Consider the following 16,821-nt stretch of genomic DNA (forward strand, 5'->3'; position numbering starts at 1 on the left):
ACTCGACAGCTAGCTTGCCTTCCGCTTTGATTTGTCACGGCAGGAAAAGGCACACCTAATCTGCTCTTAAGCAACAACACCAAAAAAAACGGTTTCCATTTTTTACAAGGTGCTAATGGACTGCTAATTCTTGGGGAAAGACAGAGTGAAGTGTTTTACTGCCTATTGCCCTCTGACCCCATGTGGCCTGTCAGGGTGAACTCGGCTGCAAGCTGTTGTTGTTAAACTATTTGCATTCCTGCTCTTGTTTTTTGTCCTTATTATTTCCATAATCCCAGATGCCATGGGAGATCTCATATATGCAGATATTGCTGTGATTTGGGCCCCGGTAATCTTATCTCTTAAGATCTCCGCCGATGACATCTGTTTACATCAGGCTTGTGTCAACATCGGACACGCACCGTTGTGCCGACTTCATCTGGACAGGAGAAGAGAAAAAAAATTGCCTGTGCGTCCCAGTTAACCGTATCATTCAATTAGCTAATAGCCCACCATGTCCTCCCTTGTTTCCAGCGAGAGAGCCCCCCCCCCCGCAGATGTATTTACTAGGGCCTTGTTGTCTTTATGGTTTCCTTTGGCAAAACGTGTGTAAACAGCGGCGGATAAAAGGAGAGGTGATTTAGTGGTCTCGTCACAATGCAACCCGGGGCCCTGGCGGGCCGCTTCCTACCTTTGTGTGGCTGCAGCGCTGCAGGGGCGCGGCAGCAGGATACGTGAGCCACTGGTCCCCCCGATGGAAGGGAAGGAAGCCTAGTGTCAAAGGCCTGCCGCGCTCCCTCGCTCGCTGCCGCCCGTCATCTGCAACACGAGACACTCCACCGAGCGCTCAGACCACTGGTGCTTTCCTTGCCTGTCTTGTGTGTGTCTGACGGAATTAAAACACAGTTCTTTTTTTCTTTCTTTTTTTTTTACTTTTTTTTTATTTGTCTTGGATATTTTTGCCTGTTTACACAGCGCATTATTATCTGGTGAAAAATGTGTAGGAAAACGGAACAAAAAGTTGTTCAACAGTGGTTCTGGTTGGGCGGTAATGGCGGGCGGGTGTCTAAGAGACCTTGTTGCTGGCTGCACGGGTTCTTACTCCCACCCCCCCCCCCCCCCTCTCTCTCTCTCTCTCTGCACAGGCCTCTCCTGTAACCTTGAGAGGAGCCCGCGCAGGCCCCAAGTTCAACGAGTGCATGAGGCATATTTTCGCTGAGCGTGCTTGGACCGCCCCCCACTAAAGCCCCCGAACCCCCCCCTCACCTCCTCCTCCCCTCCCTCCCACCCTTCCTCCTCCGCACCATACATACAGCTTTTTTTTTCTCCCCCTAAAGAGGACTCCCTGTAGGCCTTGCCTTTCACAGTGCCTGCAAAGGAAATACATTATGTGTAAAAAGAATTCCATATGGTGTCATACGATCTATGTAATTCTCCCTCGATTGATAAAAAAGAAAAAAAAAGCCACCTTGCATGCACGGGTTCTGTTCTTTGTGAGAGGTTCTAGCTGCTTATGTAAGTAAGTAAGTACCTCCCTGTAACATTTTACATGTTTTATTTTTTTCCCCTTCCCCACAACCAGTTGCAGCCAGTATATCCCAGAACCCCTATGATGTTTCATTCTGTAAATTATTTGGGTGAGGACTGCTCTGAAAGACACAACACAACTGACTTTGTATGTGTAAAACAATACATTAGCAGCAGCAATACAACAAGCTGACTCATCACCCGTTCCTTTCTAATTACTCTGTTGATCAGCGACACCAGATAAAGCAGAAATGGCCCCACTTGTTGGCCGCTTGGTTAAGCAGTGTTGCGGGTAATGTCAGCTACTGTAACCATGAGTTTACAGTTTACCATGAGGCCTCTTGGCTTACGGAGTGGCTGTGGCAGTCGTACGGGGTAGTAGAGGCTGTTCCAGGTGAAGAGCCCTGCCAAGTCCAAGTGGCTTGGATCAAGCCCTTGCACCGCAAATGGGAAGTGTTTCTGCAAGGGCTGCCAACTAGCGAGGGTTGCGACTGCAACAAGCATATGCTGCCATTGGTGTCAGAAAAGAGATAGTGTTTTCTCCAAGTATGAAGAGGAAGAAAAGAAGAAGAAGGGAGAAAAAGAAGGAAACCGGCTATAGAAGTAGCATGCAGAGAAAGAAAGAAAAAGTTAAGGCAGAGGGTTTTGGGGACAAGGAGAGATGTATGTATGTGGATTGTTGCCAGGAAAGGGATTATGGTGTCTGCTTCAATGGTGGCCCTTTGATATTCCCTCCCAGTTCCCATGATGCAACGCTGTGACTAGTTCCAGTCTCGATTGCGGTTTTATGGCCTCTGGAACGTGGCCATATACGCATTGCGAGTGTAACTATGACCGAGACCCCTTAAATGTTTTCAGGTTGAACAATGTGTGATTGGGCAGAGAGAGGCACAGCACGTTTCGTCTCGTTTGCGTTGTGCTTCAGCCACGTGCTTGTTTGTCTCGGACTTTTACTTTTGCAGGGAACTTGTTGCATGGCCAAAGAAATGTAAAAAAAATAAACCTGGATCCCATGAGGAGAGTGTTCTGTGGTGACGATGAAACTAATTCTCTGTTTTTGTTTCGTAAAATCGTAAAAAAAAATATGAAAAAACTTCAGAGGGTGTTGAAGGCCATGGGAGCACACACGGTGAAATATAATTACGTTAGGCTGTGGGAGTTGGAGGGGCCACAGTCCCCCCCGTCTGCCCCCACTCGCCCCCCAGACGATGGAAAAATGCCTGGAGGCAGAAATAATTAATGCATTTTGATGGCTGCATAGTTTTGTTGGCTGTTAGTGTTCAATCGCCTGCATGGCCTTGTCACATTCTTCAATAGGTGAGGAGACATGCTGTGCCAACATGATCACGGGTAGAATGGAAACTGTGTGTGCAGCTCCGAGTGTGTGTTCTGTTTTATACTATTACTATACTACATGTCCCATATATCAGCATGGGTGCGGGTGGGTGGGCGGGGGGGGCATATCTGCACTAGTGCTCAGTGCACAGAGAGAGAGAGAGAGCCCCCCCGAACCCTGCCAGAAACATGCCCCACGAAACGTAAACAGTACAGCAGTGCTTGCCCCGCGGTGTTTACCTTCCCCGAGCCCCAAACCCAGGGGAGAACGGAGTCTCTGGCACGCCATGCCACCCTCCCCACCTCTCCTCTCCTCTTCCACGAGGAGAGGTATATAGTCCCACCGTGTATATACCGTCCGTATACGCATGCTCCCCCCGACCACACTTGCTTACCCACAGTTCCAAAACTACAACTCCCCCATGCACCACCCCCTGCTGAACCCCCGCTGGCCCATGACCCACGTTCGGGGGCCGTCCCAGATAAAGTGAAAACGACACGCTTGGATGAGCGGGAGAAGAAGCCGGGGTTCCTGTGTGTGTGGCGAGGGGGCTGTGCCAGGGCTGGCCGGCCGTGGGGTGTAGTGTAGTGTAGTGTTAGTTAGGTGTAAAGGCCCCTCACTGTGTGTGTGTGTGTGTGTGTGTGTGTGTGTGTGTGTGTGTGTGTGTGTGTGTGTGTGTAAACCCTGAGCGGACGCAAATCAGAGAGAGGTCGAGGATGTGTTGTAGGAATGAGAGCTGGGAACGTGTGGGTGGTTTGGTAAGGAGAGAAAACGGTGTGTTGTTGGGAGGGGGGGGGGTGTTAGTGGCAAAAGGGGAATTCCTGTTCCTGGACAGGCCAAAAAAAAAACATAGAAAAACTGACTGGCTGTGTAGCTCTCGTTCGTACCGATTTTTCGTTCCAAACTTCTGTGCCAGACGACGCAGCCAGAGTGCTGCTGCCGTCGTATCTCTGCGAATATCTCTGCAAATTGTAGTTCGTGGGGGGGGGGGGGGGGGGGGGCTGACTGTGAGGACAACCAGTCTAGTTTTGACTTATTTTATTAAACATTAGACAAGCCATATCCCTTCCTTGATTTTTCATCAAAACGACATGCGATAACAACGGCGGAAATGAGTTTCAAGGTATATATATATGCAGTAACGCAAACAAACAAAACCTCGACAGGCCAGGCCTTCATGACACCATGCCTTTGTTCTTTCGTATCATCCTAGCATTTTTGGCAACAACCCAAAAATCATCTACAAACAAAGGCCTTTCACATTCTTGTCCTAAATAGCGAGGGAGGAATGGGCTTGCCATGCCTGAGGATACCGCCTGCTTGCATGCTTTGCTTTGCTATACACCTTTTTTTTTCTCTCCCTCTACATAGCACATACAAATATAACCAGCGTGCCCTGTGTTGATCTCTCTTTAAGTTCAGCGCGTTCAGCGCAGGTCATTCGAGAGCATGTTAGAATCCAACTTATCCGTAGGGCATTTTAACTTAGGCAGTATACCCACAGCGACGTACAAGGGCACCGGTAGAACGAGATTCACTTCCAACTTCCTAGATCGTTAGCATTGTGAGCAAACCAAAAGCGAGGCGTAACCCCCCCCTCACCCCACACACACACACACACACACACACACACTCCAAAATGTGCGAATCCGTTGATCCATGATGTGTTACAGGCAGCCCTTTTCCGTCAGACAAAAAAAAAAAAAAAAAGCATGCAGCTTTGGCCTCGGCCTGCATGTGCATGGGCCGTTTGAATGCCAGGCTTTGTCTGACACTGTTTACGGTTTTTTCGAAACAACAAAATCTGAAATTAATTTAGCGGTTCCTCTTCCCCTCTTCCCCACTGTAAAGTGGCGCTGTGCAACAGCCAAAACCACATGTTGTTATTGCTGCTGTGGCAGAGCGAGCCGAGCGGGGGGGCTGCCCCGGCAGGCCTAGGAAACGCAGGGCGGATTTGCTCTCTCTCAGTCTTGTGCCAGGAATGTGGAAAAAATGGCGCTCGCCTCTCACTCTCTCTTTCTCTCTCTCTCTCTCTCTCTCTCTCTCTCAATCAACATACAGTATCTTGCTTAATACGCACACAGATAAGACGTGTCCATCATAACCTTGTGGTATGAGAGAAGGGTGATACTGTACTCTACGTCTCCCTAACCAGAGTGATTACACTTTGCATCTTATTTCTGATGACCGAAGCATGTTGACGTGGCGCGCCGCGGTGCGGAGACAGTGCTGCCCCCGGTCCATTTATTTCGATTAAATTTGAGTTCTGAATTCCGCACGTGTAACACCGTGCATGCTTGCAACGTCTCTTTTTTTTTTTTAACCCGCCGCGACCTCCAAAAGAGCAGAAGATGCATAGCGTCACTTTAGTATTAGCAGGTTACTGCGTCTATATAGCTCGCTATCTGTTAGACACTTTTAGGTGGGTCTATGTGTGGTGCAGAGAAGCTGGAACGCTGCCAACACTCTGACCTTGTGGCGGGCAAAGCCGCTGTCACTCCCTCTGAGTTATGTGAGAACCTGTTTTATGATGCTGGGGTTTTTTTTAAACATCGCTATGCATCTGACTATACGTACGTAGGTCGCACTACCTGGCATGACGCTTCTATAAGAAGCCCTATTCATCGCTTGCACCTATTTTCTTAGTCAGACAGCTCGCAGTTTTTTTTTCTCCCCTGAATCGAACAAGCCTATTTCATAATCAACCCCCACTGACAATTTACTATAGGAAAGAAAATGACATATTTTGCTGGGCATGTGAATTGTACTGTACACGGGGAAAACATCTTTGTTTCATAATTTTTCCTTTGCTATTCAAAAAGAGGAAACGGGCCACTTGCCGGTGTTAAAACGCTATCGTGAAAAATGTCCCTATAACACTAAAACAATTGGTGCCAGTGGAGATTCTCCACTCTCTGATGAAAACTATCAAAAAGCACATTTGCACACCTCAAAAAGATGAGTCAATGTGTTTGGAATTTAAACTTGCTTCATTAATCTCTCCTTGTGTGTGTGCCCAACAGTGAAACCTCATTCCCCTGGTCTTGTGCCCAGTGTAGACACCCTAGACCTATGCCCTCAGCCCCCCCCCCCCCACACACACACACACACACACACACACACACACACACACACACTCCACCCCTAGCCTCTAACCCCCCCACGGCTGCTTTGATTCAGATCGGCCCTGACTGGGGCCTCCACCAAAAAAAGGCCCGTCGTCTCCAGTCTCATTAACAGGGAAGGGGGGGTGAGGAGGGGGGGGGGTTTAGTGGCCGTGTGGCAGGCAGCCGGCTTTTAAAACACGGCGAGCACGTCCGACAGCCCCACTGGCCCCTGCTGCAGCCCAGTAAGGGCAGGACCCTAAAAAAAAGAAAAAAAGTTTTTAAAAGTCTTTCCTGGAGGCATATTACGGTGCAGGCTGTGTGTGATTTTGGGTATCATTAGAAGCAGGACTCTAGTGTATACCAGGGCAGGGCCACAGACAGGTTAGTATATTTATGATGCTCTCTCTGTTTACCCAGAACACAGAGAGGTGCATACCTCACTGTTCCCCTGCTCCTCACTGAATCATATACACTCCCCTCTCCTCTTCTTGTGCTAATATGTCCCTGTCATGAAGGGTGGGGGGAGAAAAAAATCGATCTTCTACCTCTCTCCTCTTATCTCCTTCACTTATTTTCCTCTTAACTGCCCTTTGAATAATATTCTAAAAGCAAGAGAATATTGCTGCGGCACTATTACGCTGTCACTTGGTCAGTGCACCGACCTTGCTCAGCTTACACGCCTAAAGAAATACAAATTCATGGTCTGGAAATTGTCCTTTACTAAGTGCAATGGATTCATCTTTGTTCCATCGAGCCTGAATGTTAATGTTTTAGTTACACAGTGCCAGAAATATCTAATTATGTCTGTCTGTACTCTGTGATCGTACCTGATTTGTACTTCAGTTGCACTGAAAATAGCCTATTATATCTACAGGCATGCAAATAATCAGGCGTCAGTGAGGAAGCCAAGGTCATCTCAGCTACACTAAAATGATCTTTTTATCCGTCCGTTCTATTTAGTCTACTGGACAGACACACACATCAGAGTGAAGTAGAAATTATTAGTTTGACTAAAGGTCCATGCGTTTCCTTGACAGAAACGGCCTATTGTCAACCAAAAAGACGGTGTCGTCCGAGGTGTAAATTACCCATAACTGATGGGGAGAAGAAGTGATGAGGCAGCAGCTAAAGCGCAGTCGTCTGCGTAGTAAAGGAAGACGGCTATGAGGGGTTCGCGTTGCGCCGCACCTGCTGCTCCGTTCCCTATTGGAGTTGTAATGGCAGAAATAAACTGGCTCGACATCTGTTGGCAATGTCAGTAGTCTGTTTTTATGCTTGTAATGACACATTAAACTCTGTGGTTGATCCCTCCCCTCCACCCTCATGTCCCGTTCCAAGCGGGGCCGTGCCAGCAAATCGTCTGAATGAGTGCTCACTTTGTTTCCCTTTGTTTGGCCCAGGCCAAGATCTTGCTCTTAGATGTGGTAGAATTCTATGATCGCATAAGTCCCTTCCACATCCCAATTAAGGTGTGTGTGTGTGGGGGTGTGTGTGTGTGTGTGTGTGTGTGTGTGTGTGTGTGTGTGTGCGCGCGTGTTGTGTACGAGCATGTTTGCCACTGTGGCTGCTCGCCTTTGGCACAGCTCGGTGGAGTGCAAACAGTGTGGCACGTACTGGGGTGGCAGGGAGAGAGAGGGATCCTTAGTGGCCCCTCGCCCAGCTGGAGACGGGCCCATTTTGCCCCTGCAAAGAGAGCAAACCCTGTTGGCCTGCGTTGGCCGCGGCCCGCCGCTCGGCTCTCGCCTCTGGGAACTCCTCTTGGCTGAGCCGGCGTCCAACTCTCGAACCCAACCCCCATGCCGCCGCTGTCGCGAGCAGCGACAATTCACTGACACATCACTGGCACGAGGGCTTGAGAGAAACGTGTGCAGTTACAGCAACACATGGCCGGAGAGGAGGAGACAACATTGTGTATACTGCAGTGCTCTTTTGCTGTATTGATGTTTTTCCCTCACCCATTTAGACCTGAGGACGATTCTACAAATGCCTTCTAAATCCTGACAGTTTTCTGAAAAACCCTATGTTTCTATGTCAGTGGTTCTCAAACATTGTCATGTCAAGGACCCCCAAGATTATATGTAATTGGCCGCCGACCCCGTCTCAAAAAATGTTGTTCCAGGGAGACCCCTCCCAGAATCAAAGATTTGAGTTAAAAACGTTCGCTCTGAAAGAATATATATTCAAAGATTTGCACTACAGTTTCACGATTTTTCTAAAATAGCAGACCTACAAGCTCGTAGCACGGCACTCGGTGCCGCGCTATGAGCTTGTAGATCTGCTATTTTTCAATAGCTAAAGTATAACATAATGCTTGCCTTAAAACACCAAAAGGGGGTTCCTGAAAGTTTTACTTTCTAGTACCGGTAGTTGTCTCAAAACTATAGTGTGTTTTTTCGGAAAATTTCCTTTTGCTCTCATCTTCAAATTCCTGCGAGAATTTCCAGTTATTTCAATTAACCGGCTTTAAATGTCAAAGTAATTGGTTTTTCTACTACTTGAAATCCCATAATAGACACAGATGGCAGTATTATTCTGTTAAGTACTGTGTATACTGGCAAAGCTATCAGCATCTACAGAGATAAAAACATGTCGATACCATTTCAAATCATATAGCTGCGTGAATTCGCTTATCGGGTCAAAGAGGAGCAACGTCGAGTACAGTCATCGAAAGAGAACTCTAAAATGTACAAGCACCCAAAAGCAATTATTTGGGGACAAAAATGTGTTTATCTGGCATGTAAGGTACAGCATTCATTCACCATGCACCATGAATTCACCATTCTGCAGCGGGTATAATGCAGCATACAATATATAACATTTTGAAGGCATGGTGTATGTTTTTACATTCCACACAGAGGATGATTTTTCACATGTTTCCGGGGAAATGTGACCAGTGTTGATTTTGACTGCAGATTTTGTCTTGAATAGTTTTAATGTAGTTTTAGTCACTTTCGAGTCACCTGGAATGTTTTAGTGTCTAGTCTATAGTTTTCGCCTCTAGTATCGACTAAATATCGATATCGATAAATGCCGACTAAATATCATACGATTTTCGTCGACCAAATCTACAGTTGATTTAGTCGACTAAAATGTATTTTGGTGGGCCTTGATAATGGCTGATTTTACACTGGCTGAAAATAGCCGATCTACAAGCCCAGAGCGCATTGCGCTTGTAGATCTGCTATTTCCAGCAAGCAACCAAGTGTAAAACGACTTGTCTTTTACTTACACTAGTCCATTCCCAACATTTTAGTCTTGTTTTGTTGACGAAATTGTCAGTATATTTAGTCTCAGTTTTCATCATCGTAGCTCAGTTTTTATCTAGTTTCCATTTAGTTCACGTCAGTGAAAAAAGGTAGTCGAGGGACATTTTATCGCCACAGCATTAGTCGACAAAATCAACACTGTGAGGCAACACTTTAGAAAAGTCCGGGGTGGTGGGGGGGGGGGGTCCCTTCTCCTCCTCCTCGCCACCGGTGGGTGTCCCGACCAGACTGTCCCAAAAAAAAAAAAAGAAGCGAACTGAACTGAAACGATCTGCGGGCCAAGCTCAGTCCTCCTGGGAGAGGGAGAGGGGGATTTCCCAGACCTCTCCCTCCCTCCCACCCTCCCTCCTGCACCCCCCCCCCCCCCCCCTCCGCCTCCCTCTGAACCAGTTGAGACGTGCAAAGTTTGAACTCCCCCCCCCCCCCCCCCGCCCCACACCACCACCACCACCTCCCAATCCACCCCCCACCCCTCTCCCTTTCTGCTCTCCCATGTCCATTGCCACTCAATCAGCAGGGGTCCGGTGCATTTGTCTCATAATTATCCGACTGGACGGGGGACGGGGGACGGGGTTCTGAAGATGAAAGAGAGCGAATCACACAGTTCCTCTGTCAAAGGTCTGTCTGTCTGACTGGGTGGGTGGAGGGAGGGTGGGTACAGGGTTTTGGGGGGGGGGGGGTTCAGGGGATCTCTGTTTCTGTGTGTGTGTGTGCGTGTGCGCGCCTGACTGCCTGCGTGTGTGTGTGGTGTGCCACACAAGCTTGCAACCACACCTCATGCCCCCATGTCCCTAACACACACACACACACACACACACACACACACATATACAAGTTCAAGTTGTTCATTAACATAACTTGCCAGGCGGTGGCGTAACCGTCTGGGCACCCGACTGGTAATCCAGTCGCAGTGTGCCACGCGTTATCTTAAAAAAAAAAAAAACATAACTCGTGACGGTGAGCGGAATGTCCGTGCTCAATATATAGATATACCGTGTATACACAAACCATAAGCTACTATTTCTAAATGGTGCATTTATATAGCGCCTTTATCCAAGGCTCTTTACATAGGTTGTGCATCACATTCACACACACATTCACACACCGATGGCAGCGGAAACCATGCAAGGCACCAACCTGCACATCATTCAGGAGCAATTAGGGGTTCAGTGTTCAGGGCTCAAGGACACTTGGACACTAACTCTGGCGAACAGGTTCGAACTGGCAACCTGTGCGGTTATACCATCCAGCCACTCTACCCCTGATTCACCGCCGCCCCTTTCTAAGTTGCATCGTGACATAGCTCTGTTTCCACATTGTCTTCACTCCCGTATAGTTACCTATACATGCATCTCTACGTTTTTATTGTGTGGTTGACACCTGCTTTGATAGTGTATGTGTTGATAGTGTATATACGTATGTTTGCTCATGCCAATGAAGATCCTCGAATTGAACTGAATTGAATTGGATTGGGTAACATCACCCCCACCCCCCTGCCCCCCATCCCCCACCACACCACACCACACCCAGCACCGCCTTTCTCTTTCAGACTTTCCAACTAGTCCAACTTCTTCATGCATTCACAAGTTGAACTGCCGTCCCATCCAATCCAACATTATTTACCCAGCAGCACCAAAGTGCTTTACATGTGGGGAAAGGTCATTCCTCTTCTTCTCCTTCTTCTTCTTCTTTTTCTTCTTTTCCTCTTCTTCTTCTACCTCTTCTTTCATCCCTCCTCCACCACCGTCTCAAGCTCCACCCACCAACACCCCGTGGGCTAGCCCCCCCCCCCACCTCTCTCCTTCCTCTCCTCTTAACTACTGGCTAGGAGTTAATGGACTGTTTTGGCTGGTCTCCAGACGGTGAGTGTCACCTCATTAGCCTATAGTGGCTAGCTCCCAGACTGCGCTGTGTGTGTGTGTGTGTGTGTGTGTGTGTGTGTGTGTGTGCGTGTGCGTGTGCGTGTGCGTGTGAGTGGTGAGTGTAGGAGGAGGGCTACGACGACGGAATGTCATTGGCCTAACCCCCCCCCCCCCCCTCCCCCACAGACTCCTCCCCTTCCCACCACCACTACAATGAATGAGAAAAAAACATGCATGCATAATTAAATCTATAGTTTGTGCACCCTCCGTCCGTCCGTCCGTCCGTCCGTCCTGCACAGCCATGTCTCTCTTTTTTTATATGGTCTCCCTTCCTTTTTGGAAGTTTGCCACCACGGAGAGAGACAGGAAAAAATTAAATAAAAGTGGTGTCGTCGTCGGGACCAGGCGAGATGCGGACAACCTTTCCACCCACACAGGGAGACGACCTACCCCCCCACACACACACACACACACACACACACAGGGAGACGACCTCCCCCCCCCCCACACACACACACACACACAGGGAGACGACCTCCCCCCCCCCCCCCACACACACACACACACACACACAGGGAGACGACCTCCCCCCCCCCCCACACACACACACACACACAGGGAGACGACCTCCCCCCCCCCCCCCACACACACACACACACACACACACACTCTTTCTTTCTCTTCTTTTCTTTACCTCTCTCTGCCCAGCCTCAGAATGGCAGGGGCGCAGCAGCAACAGCGGGCGAATGTAAATGCCACCCAGCGCTTGCCAGTCAATTACACCGCGACAAAGCTAATTGTTTGTCCCCGCGTAGCATACCACAAACGATACGGGGAGAGGGGGTGTACCGCCCCGTTGATGGGTGAGCCATTGTTTCAGCAGACGGCTTTCACTCTTTTTCTCACGGGCCTTCCAATGGACAGGGAACCATGAAGTTGAACCGTGCCATGTGATGTGAATCATGATGATGGGCTTTTTGGGGGGAAAAGTCATTTGAATTTTTTTTTTTGGTATGATGTTGTATAAGTATACTGTATAGGTACATGGTAAAATACCCACTCTTAATTTAACCCATTTAGACCTGAGGGCGATTCTACAAAATGTCTTCTAACTCCTGACAGTTTTCTCTTTGTTTCTATGTCAGTCGTTCTCAAACATTTTCATGTCAAGGACCCCCAAGATTATATGTAATTGGCCGCAGACCCCCATCTGAAAATATGTTGTATGTCGTAGCGCGGCACTCTGTGGCGCGCTATGAGCTTGTAGATCTGCTATTTTTCAATGGCTAAAGTATAACCTAATGCTTAAAACACCAAAAGGGGTTCCCCTCCCAAAATGGGTTCATTTAACTCGGAGAGTGTAGAAATTTAGGCAAACCCTTTGTGGTCCATAATATTACACTCTTCTGTGTTTCAATAAAATCATGCTGATGTGTACTGTTGACGTGATGATGGACATTAGCCAATTGCAGCGCTGCTCACTTCACTCGCACATATTTGGCACATACAGTACTTAAACTGAAACCCTCAGGAAGTGTAACGATGATGTTTACTTGACATCCTTCTAAGTCCTTTAAACTTATAAAGCATCGATAATAAAGCTTTTCATCTTTTGTGGACTCGACGTGTTGACATTGACACAAACCTCATTAAAAGTCACTTTGTGTACAGAAACGTGTGACTTGAACCTCGGCGTTCGGGAAACCGCGGCATGCGGAGAGCATTGAGCGTATATAGTGGGCGAGTGAACGAGGAGAGAGAAAGGAAAGGAGCTAACGAGGGAAAAACACTAAAACAGAGACGAAAAAGTTAGATTCACCGAAACGGGTGGAAAGAGAGAGAGAGAGAGAGACATAGAGAGAGAGCATGGAGGGAGCCAGTAGAGGGGGGATGAGGGGGGGGGGTGTTGGAAACAGTAAGTGGGGCGCACAGTGTGCTGACGGGAGGCCAGCCCTGCTCATTTTTCATGGGACAGATGAGCCACTGTGTGGCTGTGCTGTGTTGTGTTGTGTTGTGTTGTGTTGTCTTCCAGCCCTGGCCCGCTGACCGCACAGCACATGTACAGCACAGAGCAGCTCTCTGCGGGACATCTGAGCGCTGCCTCTGTGTCGGTGTGTGTGTGCGTGCGTGTGTGTGTGTGTGTGTGCGTGTGCAGGCACACACACAGATAAATACTGCGGACGTATACTGTATAACATCCTTTCGGGTGTGTATAGCACGTGCATATTATGCTTGTGGGCTTTCATGTATGCATCCGATCCGTGTCCGCCAAGGTTTTTTCTTTTTGCCCCACATGCGAGTGTGCACGGTCACAAGCATTCACAGACGCAAGTGTGTGTGTGTGTGTGTGTGTGTGTGTGTGTGTGTGTGTGTGCTGCTTCTATCTGTGTAAATGACTGCACGCGTGTCTGACTGCCTATGTATCGTACCTACATATACCGTCTATGCGTATGTGTTTGTGTGTACAGGCTGTGTCTGCATATCCGCTTGTGCACGCGTGCGTGGGTGGCGTGCATGTAAGTGTGTGTGCGTGCGTGTGTGTGTGTGTGTGTGTGTGTGTGTGTGTGTGTCTTTCCTGGCAGTCTGGCTAATGATCCGGCAGGCCTTTCAGCCTCTTGTTCGGGGCCCACTCGCCAAATGAATGCCCCCGTACCCCTCCCCCTCCCCCCGTCCACATTGGTGACCTCAATGAGGAGCCTGTTGTCCTCCCTGCTCACGCTAAAAACCTCTCCTCTTTTCACTGCCCCGTGAGAGTTTACCAAGGAGGAGGAGGAGGAGAAGGACGAGGAGGAAGAGGGGGCACGGAAACCAATGGCCCACTCTTCTCTAGAATTAGTATGCGGTGCGCTTTGGAGACGAGCGCACTGCCTGCCGCGTGCGTGGAACAACACGCCCCGGCGCTTTAGGTCTCAGCGTACTGTACGTGCACGTGTGCGTGCGGCGGTGTATGTATACTATACGTGCTAGAAAACGGCCATGGCGCCTATATCGTCGCAGAAAGTTGAATGCATTGCACGTTCACGTAAAGAGTGGACACACACAGCAAACACAGTGCCACGTGAACGGAGATGTACGAGTGTATTGGCAGGTCGGGTGCGCACACTCCAATCCACACGTATAGACGCGCACAGACACACACATGCGCACGCACACACACACACACACACACACACACAAGCAGAGTGTGTGGCACACCTCATTGTTCTTGTCTGGGCTGCGATCCCACTTGATTCTATGAGTCTTAAAACCCTGACAGCCCTACTGTGTGCATATGCGTGTGCGTGCGACGTGCGCATGTGTGTGTGTGTGCGTGCGGCCGTGCGCGCACTCCCCTTCCCACTGTATTCAACAAGCCCGCCGGTGTCTGTCTTGGAGAAAGGAAGGCGAAATGTCATTGTTCTCGCAGACGTTTCAACTTTGCCCCTCTCACATTCGTGTCTCTTTCTCTGTTTTGTTTGTGCGTGCGCGCACGTACAGTATGTGCACGCGCACGTGTGTGTGTGTGTGTGTGTGTGTGTGTGTGTGTGTGTGTGTGTGTGTGAGAGACAGAGAGAGAGAGAGAGAGAGAGAGAGAGAGAGGTGGGGTTGGACCAGAGTGACTCATCTTACTGTAGCTGCATTCCTAGTCAGAGTGACATTGGATAGGGCCAAAGCCCAGCACCTCTTGCCTGTCTGCCTTTATGCCCAAAATGAAATACCTGCCTTGTTCCAATTATAAGATAATAATTAGAACGTCACAAAGTGTATGGGCTCTGTCTAAGAGACACAGCCACAGCATTTGTCACCGGCCTGTGTGTGTGAATGGCTGTGTGTGTGTGTGTGTGTGTGTGTGTGTGTGTGTGTGTGTGTGTTGTGTGTGTTGTATTATTATGATTTCTGTTAACGAGCGACGCTGTTCTCTTCTGTTATACCGCAGCCTGCCCTAATTCTGTTTGAATCCACTGTGTAACAATGCCAATAATGTTTTAAGGAATTTAAGCTATAGTATCCAAGATGCGTCCAGGGGTTGAACTGAGGGAGGAATACTTAGTTTTAGTTGGAACATTAATTTGAAGCATCGGTGCATGGTCATGTTCGCTTGTATTGTAGCTCTGCTGCCGACAAGTTGCAACGGATAAAGTTGTCGACACGGCACGTTGACCCTGAGAGAATGCTCTACATGCAGTGTTGATTTCGTCGACTAACTAACACTATGACGAAAAATACTCGTCGACTACCTTTTTTTTGTGTAAAAGTAAAAAATAAGGCTACATGTCACCTGATTACAGCTTCTGTGTTTTACTCTGAAAGCACAGACCCTTACAGGTCCATTTATTTCTCAGGGTTAAACTAACAACTAAACAACGAACAGTCTAATGCACTGTGTATACCGCCAGGTTGGAGCAATATCCCAGGAAGTGCTTTGCTTTTGTTTTTGCCTCACCCCCGTTACAACAGTGTACTGCCATACTGTGAGATGGCGTCCTGTTTTTTTGGCCCCCAGTTAGTATAGCGGTGGTTCCGCATTTTCTTTCGCCCTCTTCTCTTCTCGGGCCAGGTCAGTTGCCGCCCGGTGCCAGCTGCCTTGCGGAATGCCTTGCACAAGCAACGACCCCCCGCCGCCATATCTCCCCAACCCCCCCACCACCCCCCGCCCCCCCCCGTCGCGGAGATGCCAGGACGAAGAAGAGGGGGCGAAGGCATCGGGTCGGTCGGCAGGCTGGCACACACAATGGCTGTGGGCATGATAAGATCCTCCCCTCCTCTCCTCTCCGGGGCAGATTTCCTTGCCCATATCTTTTGTTTGGTTTGTTTGGGTTGCGGCTCATCTCCGATAAAGGCCACTTTGTTTAGACAACAAAGCGGGAGAGAGGGAGGGTGAGAGGGAAACGAGAGAGAGTGAGAAAAGAAACAGGGAGGGAGATCGAGCGGCGAGGAAAGGCGAAGAACGATCGCCCCCAAAACAAATGGGAACATTTAGATATGAGGAAAGACTGCCAGATATGAAATTCTAAATTCATGAAATTAAATCGTGTCGATGTTTAAAGTTAACACACGAACCTTAGTATGTATTAGTTATCTTTATCTTTTTATAGGTATATTGAATCAATGTAGCAGCTCCTGTGGAAGGAAGCATACACTGCATATTACGGCTGGGTGAATTTCAGATAAGCGGTTAAATAATTTCATCTAAGCATGCAGTTCTCTCGTCTAGATAAGACAATTATCTCACCACAAATACGGCGAGCGTCAGATAAGCACACATAGGCGGGCACAAAAAGATACAAAAGGAGTGGAGGGATATAGTGTTGCACACACGTATAGAGATAGACGGATAGCGACGGGAAGAAAGAGAGAAAGAAAGAAAGCGCTAGCAAGAGATATTTGGAGGGGGAACAACAGCAGGTTCTGCCGGCTGTTGGACGTCGGCCCGTGCAGTGTGAGGTCATCGACCGAGCCGTGAAAGGCGGAAAGCCAGGAGCAGGGGAGGACACGACGACGGGACAAGAGTGCACACATGCACGCTCACTCACTCCACGTGCACACATACGGCCATTTAAGACCTACTATACGCTCGGTGCCAGCAACTTGTGTGACCTAACACACACAATGTTTCTTATGTTTTCCAAGGGGAAAGGACAGGAGTGAGTTTCTCTCCCGTTCCATAGAGAGAGAGAGGGAAGGAGGGAAGGAAGGAAGGAAGGAAGGAAAGAAAGAAAGAAGGAGGATATTGAACAGAAAGTGTGCTCGACCACATCAAATAT

At 48.7% G+C, this 16,821-nt stretch overlaps 1 protein-coding gene across 1 annotated transcript in view; it reads left to right on the forward strand.

Annotated features, from left to right (window-relative positions):
• Nucleotides 1–16,821, forward strand: part of LOC308335637 (nuclear factor 1 B-type-like) — a 105,464-nt gene that overhangs the window by 35,362 nt on the left and 53,281 nt on the right.

Source organism: Protomyctophum bolini (genome assembly GCF_963924005.1).
Source record: "Protomyctophum bolini genome assembly, chromosome: 20".
Classification (NCBI taxonomy): domain Eukaryota; kingdom Metazoa; phylum Chordata; class Actinopteri; order Myctophiformes; family Myctophidae; genus Protomyctophum; species Protomyctophum bolini.